Consider the following 7,500-nt stretch of genomic DNA (forward strand, 5'->3'; position numbering starts at 1 on the left):
GAGGGCCTGTGTCTGCTCGGACGATGACGGGCATGTTGTTGACATCGGCGTCGGGCTACTTACCTACGTGCTCGTTTGTTTGCATTTCGCCGTCCTTCCTCCATTCACTCAATCCTCCAGAGTTGGCACGGTGACAATTTGCGGAAAATAAAACTTGATCAGATTTGATTTCGGTAACAGTCAACAACACTCCGAGGAGGCTGAGGCTGTACAGCTATCATGCAAATGGATGAAATAAAAGGTTAGAGCAGCGAGAGGCTTTTAATACACACGCACAAACATACAAATATGCATTGGAGAGCTAAAAGTAATAATGATAATAATAATAATGACTCTATTCATTCACAATAAAAACCTGAACATAGAGAGAATATACCACCTTCTGTTACTTATAATATAAGTACTTCTGTTCAGGTGTTTTTGATTCAGAAAATCTGTTCAGGCAATAGGAGGTGCTATAGTGTAAATGTCTGTGGTGCTTTTACTTTAACAAAGACTGTAAATATGTAGTTAAACAACACACACACACATACACACACACACACACACACACACACACACACACACACACACACACACACACACACACACACACACACACACACACAGAAAGCCCCGTGCTGTGCTTGAGGGCAGGCTCACCGTAGGCCTTTTCCTGAAGCAGAGGTGATGTGTCCTGGTCCACTAATGTCAACATCGCAGCCCGGGTCGAAGAGCTGTCAAACACACTAACACACAACCTTTTCCTGCTAACACTAACACAGTAAGAGTGTGTGGTTATGTGCATGCCTAAAATGCCAAGTGTTCTCTTGTCCCTTCTCAATATTTGAGAGTTCCTCTATTGTGTTGCCTTATCTTTGCCTTCAAGTTAAACAGGATCCAGTGTTCAGTGTGTGTGTGTGAGGGTATGTGTGTATGGGGTGTGTGATCTTTGCTTTTGAATTACTCCTCCAGATACTGCTAACTCATATTTAGTCTTTTGTCCAACTAATTCACAATAGTATACAACATTTGACAAAAGAAATAAGAATATCATAAAGATGCAAATGTTCATTCAGGCAACATGCATCGACTGTATCGAGTAATATATTATTTCATGGATTTACTTAAGGTCCAAGTATGGGTTTGCGATCAGCTTCACAATATTAAAACGTATACTGCATAATGCATACTACTAATACTGCATACTTAAATACTGCATACTAACGAACTGCATACTTACGTACTGCATACTAATGTACTGCTTACGTACTGCATACCATACTAATGTACTGCATACTAACATGATGTATACGTACTGCATACATACTGCATACTAATATACTGCACACTAACGTACTGCATACTAACGTACTGAATACTTACGTACTGCATACTAACGTACTGAATACCTACGTACTGCATACTAACATACTGTATACTAACATACTGTATACTAACGTACTGAATACTTACGTACTGTATACTAACGTACTGAATACTTACGTACTGAATACTAACATACTGAATACTTACGTACTGCATACTAACATACTGAATACCTACATACTGAATACTTACGTACTGAATACTTACGTACTGAATACAAACATACTGAATACTTACGTACTGCATACTAACATACTGAATACTAACGTACTGAATACTTACGTACTGTATACTAACGTACTGAATACTTACGTACTGTATACTAACGTACTGCATACTTACGTACTGCATACTAACGTACTGAATACTTACGTACTGTATACTAACATACTGAATACTTACGTACTGCATACTAACATACTGAATACCTACGTACTGCATACTTACGTACTGCATACTTACGTACTGAATACTAACATACTGTATACTAACATACTGTATACTAACGTACTGCATACTAATGTACTGAATACCTATGTACTGCATACTAACATCCTGAATACTAACATACTGTATACTAACGTACTGAATACCTACGTACTGCATACTAACATACTGTATACTTACGTACTGAATACCTACGTACTGCATACTAACGTACTGAATACCTACGTACTGCGTACTAACATACTGTATACTAACATACTGTATACTAACGTACTGCATACTAACGTACTGCATACTAACATACTGAATACTTACGTACTGAATACCTACGTACTGCATACTAACGTACTGAATACCTACGTACTGCGTACTAACTTACTGTATACTAACATACTGTATACTAACGTACTGCATACTAACATACTGAATACCTACGTACTGCATACTTATGTACTGCATACTTACGTACTGTATACTAACATACTGTATACTAACATACTGTATACTAACGTACTGCATACTAATGTACTGAATACCTATGTACTGCATACTAACATACTGAATACTAACATACTGTATACTAACGTACTGAATACCTACGTACTGCATACTAACATACTGTATACTTACGTACTGAATACCTACGTACTGCATACTAACATACTGTATACTTACGTACTGAATACCTACGTACTGCATACTAACGTACTGAATACCTACGTACTGCGTACTAACATACTGTATACTAACATACTGTATACTAACGTACTGCATACTAACATACTGAATACCTACGTACTGCATACTTATGTACTGCATACTTACGTACTGTATACTAACATACTGTATACTAACATACTGAATACTTACGTACTGCATACTAACATACTGAATACCTACGTACTGCATACTTATGTACTGAATACTAACGTACTGCATACTAACGTACTGAATACCTACGTACTGCATACTAACATACTGTATACTAACATACTGTATACTAACGTACTGCATACTAATGTACTGAATACCTACGTACTGCATACTAACATCCTGAATACTAACATACTGAATACTAACGTACTGAATACCTACGTACTGCATACTAACATACTGTATACTTACGTACTGAATACCTACGTACTGAATACTTACGTACTGCATACTAACATACTGAATACTAACGTACTGAATACTTACGTACCGTATACTAACGTACTGAATACTTACGTACTGTATACTAACGTACTGCATACTTACGTACTGCATACTAACGTACTGAATACTTACGTACTGTATACTAACATACTGAATACTTACGTACTGCATACTAACATACTGAATACCTACGTACTGCATACTTACGTACTGCATACTTACGTACTGAATACTAACATACTGTATACTAACATACTGTATACTAACGTACTGCATACTAATGTACTGAATACCTACGTACTGCATACTAACATCCTGAATACTAACATACTGTATACTAACGTACTGAATACCTACGTACTGCATACTAACATACTGTATACTTACGTACTGAATACCTATGTACTGCATACTAACGTACTGAATACCTACGTACTGCGTACTAACATACTGTATACTAACATACTGTATACTAACGTACTGCATACTAACGTACTGCATACTAACATACTGAATACTTACGTACTGAATACCTACGTACTGCATACTAACGTACTGAATACCTACGTACTGCGTACTAACATACTGTATACTAACATACTGTATACTAACATACTGTATACTAACGTACTGCATACTAACATACTGAATACCTACGTACTGCATACTTATGTACTGCATACTTACGTACTGTATACTAACATACTGTATACTAACATACTGTATACTAACGTACTGCATACTAATGTACTGAATACCTACGTACTGCATACTAACATACTGAATACTAACATACTGTATACTAACGTACTGAATACCTACGTACTGCATACTAACATACTGTATACTTACGTACTGAATACCTACGTACTGCATACTAACATACTGTATACTTACGTACTGAATACCTACGTACTGCATACTAACGTACTGAATACCTACGTACTGCGTACTAACATACTGTATACTAACATACTGTATACTAACGTACTGCATACTAACATACTGAATACCTACGTACTGCATACTTATGTACTGCATACTTACGTACTGTATACTAACATACTGTATACTAATATACTGAATACTTACGTACTGCATACTAACATACTGAATACCTACGTACTGCATACTTATGTACTGAATACTAACGTACTGCATACTAACGTACTGAATACCTACGTACTGCATACTAACATACTGTATACTTACGTACTGAATACCTACGTACTGCATACTAACGTACTGAATACCTACGTACTGCATACTAACATACTGTATACTAACATACTGTATACTAACGTACTGCATACTAACATACTGAATACCTACGTACTGCATACTTATGTACTGCATACTTACGTACTGTATACTAACATACTGTATACTAACATACTGAATACTTACGTACTGCATACTAACATACTGAATACCTACGTACTGCATACTTACGTACTGAATACTTATGTACTGCATACTAACATACTGAATACTTACGTACTGCATACTAACATACTGAATACCTACGTACTGCATACTTACGTACTGCATACTTACGTACTGAATACTTATGTACTGCATACTAACATACTGAATACCTACGTACTGCATACTTACGTACTGCATACTTACGTACTGAATACTTATGTACTGCATACTAACATACTGAATACCTACGTACTGCATACTTACGTACTGAATACTTACGTACTGAATACTTATGTACTGCATACTAACTTAATGTATACCATATACTCAGTTTGTGTGTACTGCATACTGCCGACTAGATTAACGATTAAGTATGGCATTACCAGGAGACTTTTCAAACTGAAGTACACTCAATCACTGTATTGATCACAACATCACCGCTCTGAGCTACTCTTGAATGAAAGTTGTTTATCACAAATATAAATTAACTTCTCCACTCAATAAAATAATAAAAATTGTCCCGTATTATTTTTTATTTATTTTGAGTATGTCCAGTTTATAATGGCATGTAGCATATTAACCACATATAAAATGTAACGTCATACTTATATAGTATATGAATAGTATGTTAGTATACAATTTTGAATACAGTCTTAGTCTAGTATTACAGCAAATGTAGAGAACATACTTTATTGCGATTATGGACAGGCTCTTGGCCTCTACACAATAACTTACACCTTTATTCCAAAAATATTGGCAGTGTGCTACATATTTGAATAGCAGACTGAGCACAACATTGGGATAAACATATTATGCTGACCATACTATGAATATGTGTCGAGCTTCATCTGTCAAGCTAGAAAAAAAGGACACACACACACACACAGAGTAAATGAGTTAGAACACATATCGGACACATGCGGGGAAGACATGTAGGTGTTGGAGCGTGAAGGCTTTTCCCTGTTAATACGGATATAATGATGTGACTATAACTATATCAACGTCACTGTTTGCGAGTGCTGTGGGATCACAGGAACAGTTGTTTTGTTGATCTGCAATTATTTTGTGACTCACACCTCATAAAAGAAAGTTAAAGATAGAAGCAACAAGAGATAGATGGAGGTTGATAAACAAGAGGTGACAAGGGCTAGTGTGTTGTTTTGACTGCGCTGAGAGGGAAGTGAAGCCGACAGTGAGTTGGCCTACATTCGTATAGCTTTACGTGTGAGGGGAAACAGAGAGACGGCCCTGTGTCTATCTAATTATTCATCCACACAGTTTGTGTGTGTACATATGCCGTGGATACTGTGCATGATGCATAATATAGATGAGTGTGTTGCAGACAGACAAGAGGGTACTTCAGTTATCGAGGCTAGCCGACGAGGAAAGATTGAAGAGAAGCTCAGCTTGAATAAACACCTGGATGTGTGTTGCGAGTGTGCAACTAGTTTGCAAGCTAGCAGAGAAGTAGTTAGATAAAAGTATTGCATGCTTGAGAAAGTAATTGCTAAATGTTGAAATAGTTAGCTAGAAGCAATAGACAGCCAAATGTATTGATTTACAAAAAGTTTGCTGCAGATTAATAGAAATAGCGCGCATTAAACGTATATCGAATGAGTGTTTTAAAATATTTTTGCATGCAATCTCAGAGATCTCTGTTTCGGCATCTTTGGCGCGCCCGATGACGTTAAGGATTTTGTGTATCACTTGTGATCTTTCCTGTGAATTTTGCCATGGACACCGAGTTTGTGATTCTGCATATGAAAAATGGTAAATGGGTCTGTATGACTACATGTCATTCACCCATTCACACCCATCCATACACTGATGGCAGGGGCTACCGTGCAAGGTGCCACCTGCCCATCAGGACCATCTAACCAATCAACCCGTTCACACACCAAAGGCACAGCATCCGGGAGCAATTTGGGGTTAAGTGTCTTGCCCAAGGACACATCGACATGGACTAGCGGAGCCGGGGATCCAACCACCAATCTTTTGATTGAAGGACAAGCCGCTCAACCACTGAGCCATAGTCGCCACATTGAGTGTATTAATATTAACAGACATATATTTTAATGCAAATATTTGAGGTCATTACTTTCTAAGTATAAAACAGTTGGAAAAGACAACATGTGTACGTGTGTGCGTGTGTGTGTGCATGTATGTGTGTGCGCGTGTGTGCGTGTGTGTGTGTATGTATGTGTGTGTGTACATCAGAGTAGATGAGAAGATGTCACTTTTTTCAAGGTGACATGCTTCAAAACATTTTCACTTTCAGACTCTAAATGTGGTATTACTGTAATCTCTATCAAATGCCCCAAAAGACACACTCACACACACACACACACACACACACACACACACACACACACACACATGCACACACATGAACATGCACACAAACACACACTCACACACATGAACATGAACACAAACACATACCCACACAACATATCACAGCACATTTTTCTTTGGCATTTTAGTGATTTAGAGCGTCATCCCTGGTTGCCACTAGCTTGAAACTGTGATCTGCACATATATGACACCTCAGCTCAACAAGGTCCATACAAAAAAAAACACACACACACACACACACACACACACACACACACACACACACACACACTGAAGGGATGTCTCTGCTCTGCCTCGCCTGCCATCACGTTCTCACTTCCTGATATAGACAGACAGACACCAATCCTTTGGGACACAGACACACTTCTCTCTTTCGCTCCCTCGCTCCTTCCTCCTTTTTTTTCGTGATCCGCTGCTCCCTCTCGTGGGGATGGAGGGAGGCGGGGCCGGAGGTTAGACAGATAGAGGCGGGTGATACACCGATACACAGTCAGTCTCAGGTTTGCTCCTGCGGGAATGGTGTGATGGAGAAGGGGAAGTAGAGGGAAAAACATGGAAGTCTCGCTCTGCTTTTCTTTTTTTTTAACCAGTCATGAAAAGACAAAGAGAGGCCAAACTACACAGAATAGAAAAAGTGCTACATAATTCATTTTTAAACATTCTATTGGTGATATTGTGATAGTGTTCTTACATTCGGTATATTGTGTACCAAATAATAAAATAGGAATATTCTAGATGTCTTGG

This window comes from Cyclopterus lumpus, chromosome 15 (genome assembly GCF_009769545.1).
Source record: "Cyclopterus lumpus isolate fCycLum1 chromosome 15, fCycLum1.pri, whole genome shotgun sequence".
NCBI lineage: Eukaryota > Metazoa > Chordata > Actinopteri > Perciformes > Cyclopteridae > Cyclopterus > Cyclopterus lumpus.